The 20,105-nt window shown below is 46.8% G+C and overlaps 1 protein-coding gene and 1 long non-coding RNA gene across 3 annotated transcripts in view; both read right to left on the reverse strand.

The window, feature by feature from the left end:
• LOC117204506 overlaps positions 1–18,053 on the reverse strand; it is a 35,588-nt gene extending 17,535 nt beyond the window's left edge. The window contains exons 1-2 of the long non-coding RNA XR_004487102.1: positions 17,948–18,053; positions 4,876–4,928 (exon numbers count right to left, since the gene is read on the reverse strand). This is a non-coding gene — a long non-coding RNA (uncharacterized LOC117204506). The remainder of the gene's footprint in view (positions 1–4,875; positions 4,929–17,947) is intronic.
• The window catches only part of LOC117204500 (serine/threonine-protein phosphatase 4 regulatory subunit 1-like), a 147,213-nt gene that overhangs the window by 98,644 nt on the left and 28,464 nt on the right, over positions 1–20,105 (reverse strand). The gene's annotated exons all lie outside the window — the stretch shown is intronic.

Consider the following 20,105-nt stretch of genomic DNA (forward strand, 5'->3'; position numbering starts at 1 on the left):
GAAATAATTTTCCACCGACATATTGATTTATCTGGTCGTGCTCGTTTCAACCGATCATCGGCTACCGATGACGTGCGTCGATAACGAGCCACTGACGTTTAGTTCAGAGACGAAAAGCTGCGCGCGTATCATGGCTATCATTTTCCTGTTGCGTTTCTCCGCGTTTATTCTCGCTCTCGTCGTCGTAGTCGTCGTCGTAGTCGTCGTCGTAGTCGTCGTCGTAGTCGTCGATGAACGTCCCTCGGATCTTGTTTCTACGTAGATAAGTCACGTGACACGTGTGACGTCTATGTTGCAGTTTCTTCACGTGTTGCCGAACGTCACGCGTTGTTGCTACCGATTGCCGACCGACTATCTTTTGAACCTGAACAAACGCGCAGTGACGAGAAAGAGAGGGAGAGACAGAGAGAGACAGAAAGAAAGAAGGTTGGCGAAGGTAGCGCAAACAAGAAGAAAATGAGATTCATTGATGATGCATCGCGCACGCAAACGCTATATAACGCGGTATCCACGACAATGGAAAATAATAATGAACGTTTGAGTGACAAGCACCGTTTCATGTTAATTAATTCCACGACGCTATCAGGTTCGTATCGCTGTCGACTTTCGAGACGCTTCCGTGTTTTCCACGATTCGAACGTACTCTGGTGCACAAATATTTACTTCGAGCTACACGCAACTGCGCTATTATATCCTCATTGCATAAAATATTACGTTGTTTCTTTTCGCCAACGATAGACGAAAGGAATCGGCTTCTTCGAGTAGAGTTCTTTGAGATCGTCTCGGTGGAAATTTTCTATCAACCGCACGAGTCTGATCGTGGTATTAAAACTCGCGTGACAGATAGCAATTTTGTGTCCATTACGCGATTGAACGTTAAATTGGCATCGAGTAGGAAGCAATAAAACCAGATACGTATGACGCGTTATCAATGCGACGAATAAATCGCGTAAACGTGTCCCTGCCTGTTTACTGCGCCTCCCAGGTCTGAATATGATATACTTTTAATTTTCGTTTACGACATCTCTTATCGATCGACAGGACGGTGAAATCTTTGCCAGATAACATACACGGAACGTATGCGCGTTATCATATGGAAAATTAAACCGTTAATTTCCCGGGGTCGTCGAAAAACTGATGCTCAAAGAAGAAGATGAGCAGTGGAACGAGAGATAGCGACGCGCGGATCAACGAGGTCTGAGACGTCAGACGAGGATCCGACGATTGCTCGTCGGAACTTTCGCGTAAACATGCTTTGAGATTACTTCCCTAACACTATCGAGGGAATTATCAATTAGAATTAATTAGCAATTAAGCCAGCCGGCGGACCAACTTGCCACGAGTTACCTCGTGCTACTTGCCTCGACGACGCTGCAAAGAGAGAGAAGCAGAGAACGGGAGAGAGGGACTTTAGAGGAGTAGTCGGCACGGATCAACCCGGCAGCGCTCTCATTCAACTGGATTTTGCCTCGAGATTCGCTTAAGCACTCCTTACAATAATCGCTGAGAAATTGTCTGACGATACTCCCAGTTCTCCCTTTAACGAACCGTGAATACCAGCGCGACCGATCGATAGTACTGCACATTTGAAAAATTATAACGGAAACAGAGCGATCCGCGCGAAAGTCAGCCAGAAAGAGAGGAAAAAGAGGAGAATGTAATCTTGCCTGACCTTTAACACGGAATTAATAACGCGATATTCGGTACGATAGTATTAGAAGTGTCTTTGTTTCGAAGCTGGCTGCAGATCTACGCATCGTCGTTTGACAAAAGCTAAAATAGAGCAATTCACGATCGATCAAATTCCCATTGAATGGATCAAGGTAAAGTTCGTGCGAGATCGTCCGGTATTCGTCGCACAAGCATTCGAGTCATAATTTCTCATAGTGCAAAGAACCGGTTCCTACGTAGGCAGTACGAGTGACTCACGAATTTTCTCGAGATTCCACCACCGCGATCATATTCGTAAGAACGATTTCATAGACTCGATGAACAAGCGATTCGCGGTATTACGTCCTTGTTGCCTGTTGACTGAGAAAACGGAAACCAATATCCCTGATTTGCGTACAATAAGGTCGTACGCTATAGCGGACGATGATGATTATGTATGATGACGTAATCGTCACTTCAGAGTCTTGTCATTCTAATGAATGGTGACGAAGATGAGGGCCATTTCCAAAGAGCAACATGATTCACAAATTTTCGAGCGAGCTATTATCAATCGACGATAATAGCAGGCGTCTAGAGCACGACGATAGAACGAGCCTCGCGTAGGTGGAATTTTCATTCGCGAACTCTCGTGAATCATACTATAGCGGCAGTGTATAAACGAATTGATAGTGTCGCGCTGACGTTCGTTTCTTATCTGCCAGATATATACCTCTTTCCTATTGTCGCGCAAACATTCTGTGATTCGAGGAACCACATACTTGTATGTCTCTTGATTATTAACAAATAGATCCTAGAACTTAGTAAACAGTAAGAACGCGGTAGTTTCCGATGAAAACGATAAAAAGAGGAGAAGAAAAAGGGGGGGAAGGAAAATGTGGAGCGGAATGAATAAAACGTTTCCGGCGAGAAGAGAGGAAGACTTTGAGAAAGAGCGAGAACACGCGAACAACAAGGAGAAAGAGGTCTTGAACTTGCTGCGAAGTCCCAAGAGGAAACTATTACTGCGCGCGGCGGTTATTCAAAGTGGGGTGGCACGATGGTGGCGATGGACTCTCGGTTCTCAGTGACACGAAGAAAGAAACACAAGCAGACGAAGAAAAGTCATGAACGGACGGAGAAGCAACGGAGGACGCCGGGGACACCCGGCAAAGAAAGAGCGAGAGAGGAAAGGGAGAGAGTATTTTTAGCGGTTACACATTGTTGTTGACTGCTTCTGGCGACATTGAACCGCGAGCTCGCGAGAGAGAGCAGCCTGTAAAGTAACGCAGCGGTGGCCTGCGCGCACGCTCCGCACGCACACGCGTGCTCCTCGCGAAAACATCTTTCGTGGGGTCGCAAAATATCTACTGAACCCGTGTACAACTAGCGCACGCAAAATTACAAGCGTTTCATACTTTGTCTAGACGTCTTTGTTCAAATTTCACGTTTAGAACTACTTCAGTTCTCATTTATATATCTATATTTCATTTTGTTATCATATTATAATAACAATTCATCGTATGGATCGATTTGAAAGAGATTTGTTTTCTTGTTTGATACAAAAAAAAGTTAGACACCGATGCAACTTGGAAATATCTAAAACATGGGAAGAATTGCTTTGTTCTCAAACATCGAGTATAAGACTCGTCAAACGTTTCTCTTATTACTTTATAACAAATACTACAAAAATAGAATTCATTTTCCTCGTCTCTTGAAAAATAGCTTTCTCACAATCGCGTCATTGTCCTTTCGCTATGACGACACGACGGACGTACTCTTTTCGCTCTCCATTTCGTGGCAGCTGCACGAATCTAAAATCCATTAGAAACGCAATGTACGTTTGTTATCGAATCGATATCGACGTATCGTGTAATTTTGGCTCGATTCTCTATTGCGTTTTCCGAGCTCCTAACCAGGCTGACTTTACACGATACGATTCACGCAGCTTGGCGAGCCACGACCGTTTCCTCAGATAACGAATTCATTCACAAGCAGCGGCCACGATTCAAGCCAGCCCGCACTGGTTAACGAATCCGGCATGCGCTCTGAAATTCAACCGAAAGCTACGCGATAACTAGCCAACGCGACGAAGGAATCCAAGGCAAACGCTCCGGTTTTAAATTCTGTTCGTGAAAGGACAAGGAAAATGTTCGTGTTGTCACAGGGTCTCGTTTCGCGTTTGCTCTTTGGTTTCCACTCGTAACGCTTCGATTGACGAGCTCGGGACGCATGAGTCAGGATCCCTAACGCGTTATTGGAATTTTTCCGAATCATCGGGCAAACGCGCGGTATTTTCTGCGCGAATTCTTTCGTCGCGAATCAACGCGCGCACGCGTCTCTCCCCTTTTCACTTTTCTTTTTCCGATCGGGAAACTTGGGCGCGAGAGAATTTCCTTTGTCGAGCGTCGAAGTCGCGACATGGGGCAAAAATTCCCCTCTCGCCCAATCTTTATTCTATTCTCGAGCACAATGCGTATTATCCGCGTATCATCGGCAAACTCTGACGTGTCCCTGATTTGTTTCTCTTTCCAGTAGTTCAAAGTTGTTGAATTTTAGTCGACCGTCAATCGGAAGTTACTCGAGACGCGAAAGAAACAGAACGATAAAGATCTACAGCTTTACATGGTCCAAACGTATCGTGCGTTTCTGCACGGAAAAATATCCGTGATTCGTGCTGTTATTCTCTGTGTCTGGTTTTCACTCGTATCCCTTTACCCCGGCAATGTATACTATACGTGTAACGAGTATGCAAAAGATAACAGCACGTAAAAGGGGGAATATCACAGAGACGAGAAAAAAGCTGAAGATAGATAGGAATAAGGAATATCAAGGTGGGGAAAAGTGAGAGATTGGCAGCGATGCATCCGAAAATGATGCAACACCCACGCGCACAGTTCACACGCAAACACTTTCAAATTACTCGTCCGCGTTTCAGCTTTTACCGTAAAACAGATTCTACACGACGTGTAACGCGGTTAAATGAATTGCTCTCGTGATGCAAGGCGTTGCGGTTAACAGAGGTATTCGCTAAGATAGGTGCAAATATTGAATGGATTATCAGCGAATAATAAGAGTCGCACGAAACGCGTTCAAACCGCTCTCGTACGATATCGTGCAGGCGTTTACGTGTATGCGTTCGTACACGCGTCATTCAAACGGTAATAAAATATTCCAAGAATGAAGGATATATTGCTATAGTAATAACACGTGTGAATGGTTACTCACGCCATACGCGTCGCTTCGGTGTATACACGATCTCGTTGCTTAGATAAACTTACCTGCAACAGAACGAAAAAGTCATTCATTAGCGGTCGAGCAGGGAGGACGATTAATGGTGTGCGAGCACACGCGTTATATTTTTAGCAAATCGGTGAAATTCTCGCGTTTCAGCCTTGCAATTAGCTCGTTAGTGTCGTGACCTCAGGTAACAGGAACGCATGCACCATCGGCGACCTACATCGCGTTCTTAAATCGCTCGATTTACCCGATCTTGATCGCGACCGGGTCAGGGATATAAATACGTACTCGTTGAACGTTACTGCTTCATCGTATCCTCTGAGAGAGGAAGAAGGCCATTGGTAACGCGACACGATTTATTACGGCGAGTGAGGCTAGTCCTGACGCCACCCAGGAATAGACTTTTCCATCGCATTATCAGCGAGCCGGTTATTTGTACGGTTTTCTTTCGTGCATAGACGTCCACATTCGCGGAAAGTGTCGATTTGGCAGAGGGCACCGTTGGCATGGCCCTTGTTGGAACGGGCCGCGCCAGATTGTCGCGATCAGGACAATGATCTCTGGGCTCGCTGGCTGCTACCCCAACCTAACACCCGAAGATCTTTCTGTCGATCCTACAAAAGCGTCACGAAACGCGTACGGTGCCGCACCACCTGGACCTTGAATTCATCTTAGCCCGCTCGTCTCTCTCTCTCTCTCTCTCTCTCTCTTTCATCCCCATGCTATTTTCTTTTCTTTTCTCTGTCGTTCGTGCCACATGCACGCGCATACACAAACAAGCGTTTGGCTCAGGGTGCTCCGCCTAAAGGGACCCGCATCTGCCACCTTGTGCCGCCGCGTGTTTCGCCGGTATCTTGACTGGGGCGATAATTGCTCGCCCATCGTCGCGATCCTCATTGCGATTTATCCTCGTCAGTCTTTTGAAAAGTCGTTGATTTCAGTCACGTGAACCGCCGGTTAATTAAATGTCTGTCAAAAAAAAAACAAATAACTAAAAAAGTGAAAACATCGTGGTCGTGCGAACACCGACAGGTAGAAAGCACACGAGAGCTACGGTGTGCGTAGCGAAATACGTTCTCGATGCACGTTCTCGATGGTGTGTTCCAGGCGGGAGGGGAGGGGGGGGTGGCAGGTGGTGGGCCAGGGTATTCAGGAATCCTCGAGACTCGAGAAACGTTTACGGGCGGCACGTTCGGTGTGCGTAACAGCTTGTAATTTATCTCTCTACTAGCATGGAAAATGAATAGATATTTGTCGGATAAGGAATATCGTTGTCTGTATCGGCGAAGACGTCGACGCCAAGTTTGTGTCGCGAAACGCAGAGAAATAACTCGAGTGAAAGACACCATGCACGTAACGCGACACATTGTACGAGCATCGCGTAAATCCCAACTCTTGACACAGTTTTAAAATATCTGGTGCAAGAGAGGTGTAATCGCGTAGGTGGTTTGGCGGGAAACCACGGATTAATTTAAAACCGGCGGAAAAGAAGAGAAAGAATCAGGAGGATCGTAAACGAACGAGCAGCTTAACGTCGAGTGCTTCTAGGTGGTTGAAGGTGGTGAAATGAGCGAGGGATGGGCGAGGACGAGTGTACAGAGAAGAGAACGGGGGATGAGGAGGAGAAGGAGACGGCGAAAAAGGTAAAGAAAAAGGAGGATAGGATAAGACAGGATAAAAGAGAAAAAGAGAGGCGAAAAAAGGAAAGGCGAAGGCAGGGAGGCTTAAGCAGGGGGCAGCAGGTGATGCACCAGGTGGAGGACGACGGCGCGTGCGCCGTTTTGCCCCCCGCCTTCCGGTCACGTGCCTGAGCCTCAACCCCTCGCCCCCACCCAACCTTCTCTTCGTAGAATTCTCTCTCGTTTCTCTTTCTTTCGTCTCCACTCTACAGGGAACTTATAACTCGGCACTTTAGACACCTTGATACGTCGATTCTTTCGGTCATTAATCGACCAACTTTATCGTAACCATACTCTTTGTTACTGTAGCTGTCATTCACCAAAAGAACAATGTGAAATGCGGCGTTTTTCGAGAGAAGAGAATACTTCTTTTTCCAAATAAATAGAAGGGTAAACGTGTTGGCGAAAGAACGAAATTATTAGCACGGTTAATAGTGGACAACCTAAAGACGCCAATCTCGCTTTACTACGCGTGTGCTTTGAAACGCCTTTTGTTTCTCTTCCTTCCGAGAGTTGGCGAAGCCGACAGATGTCAGCGAAACAGAGACAGAAAGCAGAGAAAGGTGTAGCGACAGTGTAGCACCGCTACTCCTAACAATCCTCCGTCCATTATCTTTTGTATTTATTTCACCAAGCTTTTATTGCTTGTTCTTATTCGTCCGTCTCTTTTGCCCCGTTCTTTCTTTGGGTTCGGCCGCGAAGGCACGAAGGGCGAACGAACGGACAGGAAGTCAGATAACCATCGACCCTAGCCGCCTGCCGCCTTCAAGAACCGAGTGCTCTGTTTCAGAGATGCCTTGCTCTTCGGGGATTCTCGCCAGTTACCGATTCGTCTTCACCGGTGAAAAAATATTTGTAGGGTGCAACGGTAAAAATACGCCACGACGGCGGCCACCAATGACGCCAAATGTAGGTGATACCGGAAGGAGCAACCCTACCATGAATTTTCCTTTCTTTGAAAACAAACACGGCGAAGAAGTAAAACAAGCCAAGCAGAAGGAACGAGGGCAGACTAGTGGATGCCAGAGTTAAGATTATGCAATCCTTTAAAAGATAAACTAGTAGAAACAGGATCTGCGGCTGATGGTTTTATCTTGGTCCACGGAACCACGCGTGAGCCACCGAAAATTCGTGGAATGCTTAGAGCTGCAACTGCTGGACGAACGTGCGCTACACGCTGACCACAATGATACAACGCGCGTCTGTATCGGATGCTTGAATCTTTTTGTGCTTAGCTCGTGTCTAGCCGGCGAAAGATAATACTGTTTCGAGATAGAGTCTTTCGAGATAGAACGACGACGACTGATGCGCGTCGTTGTCCTTACGATCGTTACGTCATGTAGATCCTTGGAAGTCACCCGAGCGTATGTTTTACCGACGCGCTTAGTTTCTTCGATCCGTCCACCTTCCGGTAGAACGTAGAAACGTATCTCGGTATAATCGAAGATTCTGAAAAAAAAGGCGAATCCAATTGAACGCCCCAGCGGGGGTTTTCGCGGTGCATCTGTTTCGCTGGGACGCAACAGCGTTATTTTTTCCAAGGGGGTCGATAGGTCGAAAGTATTCCGAAAGAAGCCAACTCACCTTCTCGTGGCTTCTCGGTAAATATACTCGGCTCGTACGTGGCCCTGTGCATCTGTGTGCCCGGTGCATGGCCACGTGCCACGTGCGTGTCAGCTGCAATACGACGAGGAGTTTGGGTTCTTCTCGATCCCGCGTGTGCACGCGTAAAGGAAGCTGTCTATGGTCGGCCCTCCTTTGGCGATTTTATCGACGGGCCGAGACACCGGCGCACAACCCGCGACCAACGAGCTCCGGCCTCTGCACAGACCGAGAAGGAGAAAGGAAACGGAGAAGAAAAGAAAGGAAGAGAAAAGGCCGACACCGCGATCCACGACTACGTAACGTAGGTCGAAGAGAAGAAAGGGCGGAACAGGGTTCAGGAAACCGCTCGTATAGGAAAGCAGATATACGCACGGCACAGTTCTGGCTACCTGCGCGGTCTAATCTAAATTTTTCGATCCCACCACCCAGTGGCGGGTAGCACCCCGCAGTGGAACACGCGCGGGGATGGAGGCGATCCAGCAAGAAAAAGGTGTACAATGCTACGAAATCACTTCATCGAAAGCCTCGGCAGATGCTACCACGAGGTGTGCACGTTGTGTTGTGCAGGCTCGGAGAAAGGGAGCGAGCGCCGTGCATCTCCTGCCTCTTTTTTTTTTACTCTCTTTCGTCCTTCCCCTCTCTTTCTGTGGCACACGCTTGCGGCTGGAAACCGGGGAAAAAATGCATTAATTTCCCTGCGCTGATAGACCCAAACAGATGTCCACCGGGAGAGGGACACGATTCACCTTCTGTGCCGCACGTGCCACTTTCTTTCGATACTTTACGCTCCGAGCAAGATATACGCCTCGTAAGCTCGAGGTAAGTATACGTAAGTGGGTATATCGTAATTTTACGTAACACGAAATGTCCGATGGTAGGACGCAGAAAACCTCAGGATACGCCTGGAGAATGTTAATCTTCGTTTAATCAAGCCCTGCTTCTGGGACCAAGACTGGTTTGAAAACTGCTCGCCAGGGTTGGCGGATTACCACGACGCACAATGGTCTCATTAAAATAGGAATGCAGTTCCTATGACACAAAGTACGTGGCCGGTTACTTAACGCGATAAGGACAACCATGCCCGAAATCGTCGTTGATGATACGTGATTCGCGTTCGATCGATCTCGTTTAAGCGTAAAGTGCCATTTCACGCAGGAAGCAACCGTCGGTTTACTACGCGTGCAATTATCATTTTATTCTCGTTTCACTACGATCTCGGGCGAACAGCTGTCAGTTTCGCTTGCGCGACGCGATCGATCGATCGATTGCGCGATATTCATGAGTTTCGCAATGAAATAACTGTTAAGGAAAGTGCAAGCGAATCTAGGCGCGCGTACTTTTGTAATGGTCAATGGGCATCGTTAAATGCGATCAGAGTGTTTACGCTTCGAGCTTCGATAAGCGTGACATATGTTCCCCAAAGAGAATAAATTACGACGAGGGTAAATGAAAACCCACTTATGAATCGTAATGCTACAACCTGTGCCTTAGACGTTTGTTAAAATTATCTTCGATCGAAAGATTTCTGAATAAACAAACGCTTCATTTTTCATTCGACAACTGCACCGTACGAGGCAATCTTTGCGCGACACGGTGCAAGATGCATTTTACGATGCTCTGGTGATAGAACGAGTTGCGAACGTACAAGTGCCATGTTTTCACAATGAGAACCTCCGATCGAACGATTTGAAAGGAAGAATGAAAGGATAAGCGCCTCGTTTTTGGAGCAACTGCACGATATAAAGTAATCTTCGGATGATCTTCATCGACCAAAAGCAATCTCGAAGAGAACAAGGGCTCTATTTTCCAGAAGCAACTGTCGATCGTTGAACTTGGAAACTCCGCCCAAAATTCTTTTGTTCACTTTCTGCATTAAGCGAAACGACGATCGATTGTCCCCAAATAGAATGCTTTTCCATAAAATCCATATTTACAGATCTCATAGCCCAGCTGTACAAACGATCGGAATCGCTGTACTCTTACGATGAAAGCTGACCTGCAGGTTGGACGAAGCCGACCCCTGGCTGTAGCGCGTCGTCGTTTGCACGAAATAATGTCCGGATCCCCCTGACTGTGGAGAAAGGGTTTGGGACCGCGACGTCTGTTTCGCTTGAATTATATACATGTGCGTATCGAGGAAGAAGAAGGAACGGCGACGGAGGGCCGAAGCGAGGCAGATTCGAGTAAAAATCTACGGTGGAAGGGCAACACGAGGGGAGGGAGAGGAGGAGGTCGAGGGCCTAAAGGAAACACATGCCAGGAAGGCTCGTGCCACGACGATCTAAGCCGTATCTCGTGAGGTTGCAGCTGCCCTGCACCACCGCCGCAAATTGCCTCTCCCTCCCCCCTTAAGCCCCTTTCCCGACCTCTCCTCTTTCACCAGCACCCTTGTTGGCTCTGCACGATAGTCGGGGCACGAAGTCGAAGAACTTGGAATAGAGGGGTCTGGCTTCTTTAAAGCGAGCCGGCGAACCAACGAATTGTACGTTCATATTTACGAACACACAGGGCCAAAACTTATTCTTTTTCTTCTTCTCCTCCTTCTTCTTCTTCTTCTTCTTTCGCTTTCCATCCAACTCTGGGTTCTGTGACTCGAAACTTTCCGTGCCACTGTGGGGCCCCGGATGCGCGTCGAGATATAGCGAGACGAAGCGCTCGGGTGCCACCGTCGCGTCGTCTCGCGAAAGTGGGGATGAGGCCGCTTCGAGGAAGGGTACGAGAGAGGGGCCCATTGGGTCCTGGCGCGGCGTGCTTCGCACCTGGAGCCTCGCAAAGTACGCAGAAACGTTGGCTCGTGTTTGATCCTGTCGACGTGGAAGGACACGCGGCTCCGGCAAGCGTGAAAGTTCCAAAATTACGAGTGCAAGATGGTGATTAGGAGATCATCGGCGTGATAACGCTCATCCTGACAGACTCTGATGTCTTTCTTAAATATGATGATATGTATTAAAAGAAGGAAGAAATTATTAATGTATTCCTAGTGGCGAAGCGAAGCGAGAGGTAATGAATGAGGAGATAGCAAGAAGCCAGACCAGTGACGAAACGAAATATTCATGAAATCAGTCTGTTTGGCTAGAAAATCAATTAAGGGTACCACGCGTATGGTGTGCAACGAGGACCCCGTGGCGTTGATATATTTTGGCAACAGGGCAACAAATTCGATGGGTGGGAAGGAGAAAGAAAACGCGCGAGAGCAAGAGAGGCACCAGCGGGCCACGGCTGGCTGGACAAATTCGATCGTTGTCGGCCGTTTGACGGCTATTGGGCAGAGAGATATATTCAGTTACCAGGTTTAACACGAGACGCGCGTCGTAACACGATAACTGGTCGCTCTTTCGTGTTCCCCTAAGAGGCCACAGAGGCAAGGAGCGCTAACGACGACTCTTTCGTATGATCAAATTTTCGACTATCGAATATTCATCGACCAACGGAAAGAGGGGACCCAGGACGGTTCCTTTTATACGGATCAAGTCGACGAATTTTGTGTCCTCTCTTTCCCTGTGTCAGCCACGATGCCACGAACAAATCACACAGGCACACCGCTCCGAGATTGGAGCCGCTTTATTGGCCTAGGCGGTTCACCTGTTAATCGAACTCGGAATATTTTAACGAAATTCAATGGAAGGATGATCGCGATAACGTCGAACAATGCACACTCGAGCCTCGAGGTGTCCTAGAAACCGAACTTAAGCCCCGAAGTTTACTCGATCGCCTTTATTCCTCGGAACTCTTCTCTCTATCTACGGGAATGGCTCTCGAAGAGTACTTTACGCCTGTTGTTCGCCCTTCTTACAGGATCGTCGGCCGTCGTGAGCGAGCAGGAGGCATACTGTACCACCCTAACCTTTCTTTCTGTCGCCTTTTTCCTTTCTTTCTTTCGCTTTGGTGTCTGAACGGTGGTAGAAGTAGCCGCGGGTTATTGCCGGGCCGATGTCATTTTCTCTCGTTGGCGAAAGGCTTGAGGGAGAAAAGCGGGTGGCAGGAAGAGGCGAAGGAAGGCTAGAAGTGACTGCGGAGAAACACTTAGTCGGTGACGCGTTTAATGTACGTCAAAGGGCTGTCGTTGTCGTCATCGGGGCTTCTAGTACTTCGTCGCTATTTAACGTTGTCCCTGCCGTTCAAGATGCCCTGAACGAGATAACCGATGAAAAACGCCGGCCTTAACAGCCGAGGAGACTCGGCGACGAAGAGCAACGAGGAGGAGATGTCTCTCGACGGAACGTCATCGACCCCCGATCCCCTCCCCCTCCGCAACCCCTTTTCTTCGTCGTACAGAGACAGTAGGGTAAAAGGACACGGGCGGCGCAGCAGGATTAAAAGGATCGGCAATGGACGCTGTCGCGATGGTCCTTTGACCACCCTCGACGTATTTAAACGAGCCATCGACCCGGCGTGCGTCTGTGTTCCGTTGGCGGAACGTGTATACGCGCACCCTCCTGTCCGAACACGTTCTGACGGCTGCTCTTTCCTCTCGACTATATACGCGCCTATACCACACATATTCACGAGTGTATCCGTCGAACGAGGATTGGTTTTCAAGTCGCAAGAAGAAAAAGATACGTGTCCTTCGAAACATATACTGCCAGATAAAGTAGAATTGCGTAACTCCGCACGAAGGAGATATGTTCGTCAAAAAATAAGGTCGCGTATCTTTGAATCTTTTCAAATGCATTGCCGGGATACGCGTATCCGAGTCTCTCGAGCCGGCTCCTTCTGTACCAGATATTTCCGCCCTGACTATTTTACCCTGGATTGCTCCGGTTCCGTGAACACGTAGTTTCATGCAACTTTATGCGCATTGCTCGGTTATATTTATGTCATGATTCGCGCTTTGCATGTCCGCGGAAGCGAATGGATGCAGCGCAACGAGCTCGCCTCTTGTATTAAACCGCTAACAAAGAAGGTCTTTATTAGGAATGCTAACGCGTTCTTTCTTCCTTCTCTCTCTTCATCTCCTCTTTCTATTCTCATGCTCGTCATTAGCGACTTATTAACCTGCGTATTAATGCCCGGCATTTAAAGCAATCAAGCGTGCTCCGTTTCAAAAGAACGATCCACTTTGCTGGATGGACGGTTTCCTGGGATAATATACCATCTGTCAATTTCCTCGGAGACGGTTTCGAGGAATTAACGCGAGGATTTACTCGCTGGCGCCTCTGGACGGGAATCTGTTGCCAGAATCTGCTCTTTTATTCGCCTCGATGAGACGGCGCAACGAAATATCCACTCGAGAAGGAATTGTTCGGACGAAAGAGACACGGTGGCTGCGCGAATTTCTCTCTTTCGCCACAGTATCCATCCCCGTGAACTCTACCGCGCCGGAGGTGAACGGAGAAAATCGGAAGCGTTGCCGCGAGAACGCCCTTCGAAATGGTCGTTACCGGGGCCCTGCTGATTATCTAAGGGCGGACGTCATTTCCGCGTGGGCGTATGCCTTCGGGGGTCAAAGGGAGCACGCGGGTCCCCGCGCACACCCCCTTTCTGCTATTTCGGGATTAGACTCGTCCATTGCCAGACTCGACAGCTGGGGTAGATTTTTGAAATTCCAGCTGCTGCCTATTTCCTACGGTCTTCCGGTGGAATTTCATCGATCTGTTTCTCCACATTGTTGGCCGAGACGCCAGCTCGGCCAGACAGGGTGAAACGAACTTTAATTCGCACGCGAGACAATGTTTCCACTCGATACATGGCGAGGCAAGAGGGTTGGGTCGATTTCGATCCAGCTTTTATCGGACCGTTTACGCGGAAGCCGATCGATAGCGGAAATATTTAATGTCAAATGTGATAAACGACAGGGTTCGCGCTAGGTATTCCACTCTACCAGTAGTATTTATCGTCAAACGTTTTGGTCATGGCGCCGTTTCTATGGAAAAGCGTAACTTTCTACGAGTGTCGCGTGTACTTACGTCGAACGTGGTTTTCATTCATTAAATTATCTAATCAACCCGACAATCGATTTCGTTTACGAGATCCCGATATAACATATCTTACTCGCTCCTTTTGTTTATCGTCACTTACACAAATTATCTTACGAATCGTGGGTATTATGCGTCAGGTATCATGCGTCAGCTAATATACGTCACTGTAGCGATACATAATACCAAGAATTAATAGTTCTGAAAATTTCATATACAAAATGAGTCGACAGAAACGATGATCTAAGGTAACTCATTGTCTACTCATCGCATTTAAATATATCAAACTCTGGCAAATACTCTACCATTGCCTTCACCAAGTATCCTGACTTTCCCCTGAAACATTAATCACCGAAATTTCCTTTGCCTATTCTTCGCTGCTGCAAACTGCTCGGCCGGGGCACGGCGAACGACGAAATAAATAAGGAACGCGCGACGCCTGGTCCGAAAATGGAACAACAAAAACGTTCGATAATCACAGGTTTGCCGAGCGACTAGAGTACATATGTAGCAGAAAGCTGATGTCTGTGGGCATCGGTCGTCGATCGCTACAGCATATATTTTTTCATCCAGTCGGTCGATGGGCGCCCCTGAAGCGGGACCCAGAGGGTGCATCGGAATCGTAGAGGTCCGAGGGTAACAAACGCGAGTAAAATGGATAAAGGCTACACCTGGCCTCCGGATGGTCGATGGCGGCACGCGCTGCTCTCTCTCTCTCTCTCTCTCTCTCTCTCTCTCTCTCTCTCTCTCTCTCTCACTCACTCACTCGTTCTCTCCGTGCAGATAGGTCTCGTTTTCCCCCCCGAATGTACACACCTGCCCCTCACCGACACGCATGCACGTCGCTATGACTGTGCGCGCAGCGAGGGTCGTAAATGCACACGGATTACTCCCGGCGATGCCAGTGGTATGGAGGATAGAAAGAGAAAGTGGACGAAGCAGAGTGAGAAAGGGGAAAGAGGGGAGGCTACGACGCAACTAGAACATAGTTAGCCCGCTGCGATTCCGACATGTTATTTCCTAGGATGGTAGACAGAGGAGGCTGTCTGACTCGAGTCGAGGTCCTTTGACCGGTGAATAAACTTTGGGCGAAGAAAAGGGTGCTCAACGAGCTTACTTATGTATACGACGCATTAATGCCGACCAACCACCGTACCGGTTCAACTTGCCGCGGGATGACGAAATAACCGTAAATCTTGATAATCGATTTTTGTATCCGGAGCGCAGTATTTTTGCAGAATTTAATGGAGAATTTTTGGAGATCTGTTCTAGTTACAGATATCGGTAGATTCGATGCGTGTGTTAAGCTTTTTAGAAAGAAACGATGGACAAAACCTTACGATTCATCGTCATTGTAAGTACTACCGGTATCTAGGATGTTTCATGATATTTGTTTAACGTCCGAATTCAATTTCATACGCATTGTCGATGGCAAACTTCTTCGTGACAATGTCAAAAGTTTCGTCGAAATGTCCTAGTTTACAGAAGGGATGAAAGTTCCTCGTATACAGAATCCTGCAGCTAGTTTACGATTATGACTTGAGCAAGTCTTTCGAAACTTTTATCAAACATCTGTGACAAACTATAGAAACAATTACTGTTTTCAGACATCGTAACGTCTAACAAACAAAGTATACACATGGTGAAAGAGCGAGTCTCTTTGATTCTTCATCTACGTAGGACACAACAGCGTGATTGCAAGTAACTTTCAGCCGCGAGATCGTCGTGACGACAGTAGAGAGGCGGCGAAGCGAGAGGATGAAAGGACCTAGAGAAGCCTAAGAGCCGGCTGCTGCCAGCAACGATACCGTTTCTCGTGGTTGTTTCTCCGATGCATAGCCTCTCTGTGTTTGCAGCCCTCTGCTTCGCCAACTTTGCCATTCCAACGATGCGCCCTTAATCCCTTTTCCGTTGGCGCGTCACCGAAGAAGTTGACGTTTACGCCCCTTTGAAACTTGCCGCCTGGAAACTTAGCCGCTCCGTAACGAGGCGCCGACTCTTCGATATCGTCGTCGACGGAAACATTTTCGAAATTGCACGGAAGACCAGAAAGTCGCGAGAGGCACGCGACGAACTATCCAGATGGACGCGAGGTCGTGGAGAAGGACGTCGAGAAGGAAACGGGCAAAAAACGCGAGATTAACGGGTTCGAATCGTCCAATTAATTTCAGAGAAACGCGCAAATAGCGAGAGCCGCCAATAAGCGGGGAGTTACAAAGGTAAACGAGCTTTGTAGGAACGTGACCGCGCAAGAGGGAAGTTACACGTGTAATGCCTCCCCCCGATGACGTTGATGGTGGCGATGGTGGTGGTTCGTTTGTTCGGCTGTAACATGGACGGACTTTTCTTCGTGAAGCGCAAAGCTCCGATAGCGATGCAACGAAACGCGTCCCTCGCGCCACGGAACAGCAGGCTGCGGGGGAAATTGGTGGAGGACCGCATTATTAAAAGTTTCCATGCTGGGCGTGGACCTGATCGCTCTCTTTCTCTCGCTCTCGTTCGTGTTCTCTCTCCTCTAGCACTCTGCTCGCTGCGTCGTGTGACAGCTCTCGAGTTTTCGACTTTGGAACGGCGTTCTCGCTAGAGCAGCTCCTAATGAAGCGAGGGACCCTTTAATGACCATTTTCCGTGGCAGATGCTGCAATATCGTGACGTAAATCGATCGCGTAACTATATGGGCAAACCGTCGAATACGATGACGACATTTCGTGACGACGACTAGGAAAGGGAAGAAGAAACGGAAAACCAAGGAAACGTAGAACGACGCGCGCAGAAAGAGACGAAATAAGACGGGCAGATGGTCATAGGGCGAAGGGCACGTGCCCTAGACACCGGCTTTACGATTTCATTATTTCTTTTTTCTTCTGAACGACGACGTAGATAATTAGAGATCCTCGTAGCCGATAAGGTGTCCCACACACGCGTACGCCTCCTCTTTCTCTTTTCCTTTTCTCTCCTTTCTCCTCCCCTTTATCTTTTTTCCTTTTCTGACCAACGGTTATTACGATACTCGGTATCGATCTGACCCTTCCACAGGAACAACGTTATATCGACGCAATTCGAACTCCCTTCTTTACCAGGAATTACTTATCTTGCTCTATTTATGCCGAGTTCTTGGTTACTTCCGTTCTCGTGGTCCCGCTGACGTTTAAATTCGACGCCGCTCGAAACGAAAAACGGAATCGTTAAGCGTTTAACGATCGCCCGTGATAAACTGATGTCTTTAAATTTATCTTGTTGGACGTTCGTCTTAGTTGGGGAATGATCGCTCTGCGCCTTTTTTCTTTGCCCGTAGAATCGATGATCTTTTCCGTATTCTATTGTATTTATCTATTTTAGTCTGATTTTAGTCTGGAAAAATCGGTCTTGGTTTTAGATAGTTTGCGAATGTAAAGCAAAAGTAAAACTAAACTTGCAGGTAGCCGGCTACAGTACATTCAAGTATATCAATTCTTTGGAGTTGGTTCCTTGACAGTAATGTCGAAACTAATAAATATATTCTATTCCGTATATCAATATATTCTATATATATTGTTTCTGCTTCCCTCTGTGATCTTTTATAAGTGTAATAAATTAAATATAAGATAATTCCGGTAGTTAGCGAAGATTACCCTATATGTTAATTAACGGAAAATATTTTATACGTAACGATAAGTCGGAAAAGAAGAATCAAACTTTTTCGTCCAAGGCCTCGTTTTCGAGAAAATAAAGTTGAAAATTCGGTGAGTACACGTCCATTTAACAAATTCTTCATGGACTGCGTTCGATATGGCTGCCAACTGACGAAACCTATCTGAAACTCGATTTTTTTCGAAAACGATACGTGATACGGAAAAATTGTATTTTACATTTTCGACTTACATTTGTTTGTAGAATAATTTTCCGTGAATAATCTTCTGGTGTTAATCAAGTACGTGTAGTGACATAGTCACGCTGTTTCCTCGAAACAATCTCGAATGAAAAAACTTTATTTGTTAAATTCTTTGAGCGAAGAATAATTCCTTATCTTTATCGCGTGTCCTGGAACACATTGTATATCGAGTTTTTATATTGAAACTATGAAACGTCAATCCGTTCATTTTAATATTCAATATTTATATTATATTGACGTCACCATTGTCGGCATCACATCGGTTCTCACATTTCATTGTATTTCACTGTTTGCGTTCGAATATTTTTTAAATTCGTCAATATTTGCCTTTCGCGTTGCATGTGTACATACATGTTCATGGATTTTGTTCCGTATAAAGTGAACTTGAATTTCAATATCCATAACCGAGGGAGTATAAGTTTCTTCGATGTATGTAGATCGAGTTTACGTCTTACATCACTTTGAGAAAGTCTGTGCTTCATCGCGGTTTAAATACACACCTCAGGTTTCGGAAAAAGACTATCAGGAACGAAAACGATTCGCATGGATGCAATAAAGGAGTTTATCACAGAGCAACGATACGATGATTATTCCCTAGGCGTGCGCCGCTCGAGCACGACTTTCAATCGTGACCTAAGACGATCGATTCGTTTACCCTGCATTATTCTCGAATCATAGTTTTGATGAAAACAAGTTACGTCGCTCCCTCGAATATCGCGAATTAACTTACTTTTCACCTTTCCAAGAGTAGAACAATTCGCACGATAGATTTTCTAACTTCTACGTAAGATTTTGAATCATTTAGCAAGGGTATAGCGATAACGATCGATCAACGAGTTCGCACATACGAGGCAAGAAAGCACGACAGAGTGAACAGCTACGTGACGCGATCCTTAAACTGATCAAAGTGCACACGTAGATCGGTGTAACGTCGCGCAATATGATGCAATCGCTTCGTTATTACAAGCATGGCCGTGCAGTATCTTTCGAAATCTATGATTTTCTAGTAATTTATTCGTTCGATAAATTCCTTAGATTTTGCAGTGCATTCCACAACGAGGAATGCTTTTTGGATGATAGGCGCGGTGTCCCACTGACCGTAATAGCTGATACGGCTATTTTTCAAGCGGTCGAAACCGAATCACGAAATTACCTGGACGTAAATCGAAATCGCAAATACCCGTGGTAATACCCTAATCCCGGTATATTGGCCTCCCTCTCCGTTCTACCTATGCCGTGTGCGTCTGTTTGTCTGTCTGTCTGTCTGTCCGACTCTACGTGTACGTGTGTTCGCGTGTATATGCAGGATTCACGTATTGAAAGCCAGAGCGAACAGCGTCGAACGATGAAAAAGCGGAGAACGACAATCGGAAAATTGTGCCATCTGGTCGAAGGCTGCGTTCACACCGAACAATGTCCGCATTATCTGTTCTCCGCAACGGTGGAAGAGGCATGACGTGGCAAATGCTTGGCACACCAGACAAATCGACTAGTCATTGAATGACTGCGCTTCGAATGGCGAACCCAGTTCCACCGAACAGGAAAAATTCCGGGGAAATGCGATTTTTACTGTCCGCACGAAATCGCTGCCGTTATTCGCTCTCCCGCACGTGTGGTCGCAACTGCTGCGGGTTTTACAAAAACGATATTATCCTAATATCGTGGGTGAACGAAATTCTTGTAATCTTTGTAAAAGACTGTGTCGAAGTTGATGTCGTGCGGGGCTAAGGACTATGTTGAAATTTTAATTTTAAAATATAATTGTTCCTATGTATTTGATCTCTTCAGAGATGAATTTGTTAAGCTCATAAGAGAAGAATTGTTTTGTAACTTGTAGGAAGAATAATATTCATGTATTTAGACATTAGATGCTACGAATGACTATTCGCGAAATGATTTCATTTTTTGCAGTCGTATTTCTTCTCTTTTCTTCCTCTGCTGCAATAGTTTCTTCATTTACGTTCCCTTCTTATCTTCCTCCACCTCTTCTTTCCTTACTTCTTCACTCCCTTTTTGCTTTTTGTCCTTCCTACTCTTACCCATTTCTTTTATTTTATTCCTTTCTTACTTCCTTCTTAACCTTCCATTCTCTCCATCCAACGCTACATCATCTTCCCTCTTCTTTTCCCTTTTTCCCCACCCCTTCTC

Source organism: Bombus bifarius, unplaced genomic scaffold (assembly GCF_011952205.1).
Source record: "Bombus bifarius isolate JDL3187 unplaced genomic scaffold, Bbif_JDL3187 scf7180000007978, whole genome shotgun sequence".
NCBI classification, from domain to species: Eukaryota; Metazoa; Arthropoda; class Insecta; order Hymenoptera; family Apidae; genus Bombus; species Bombus bifarius.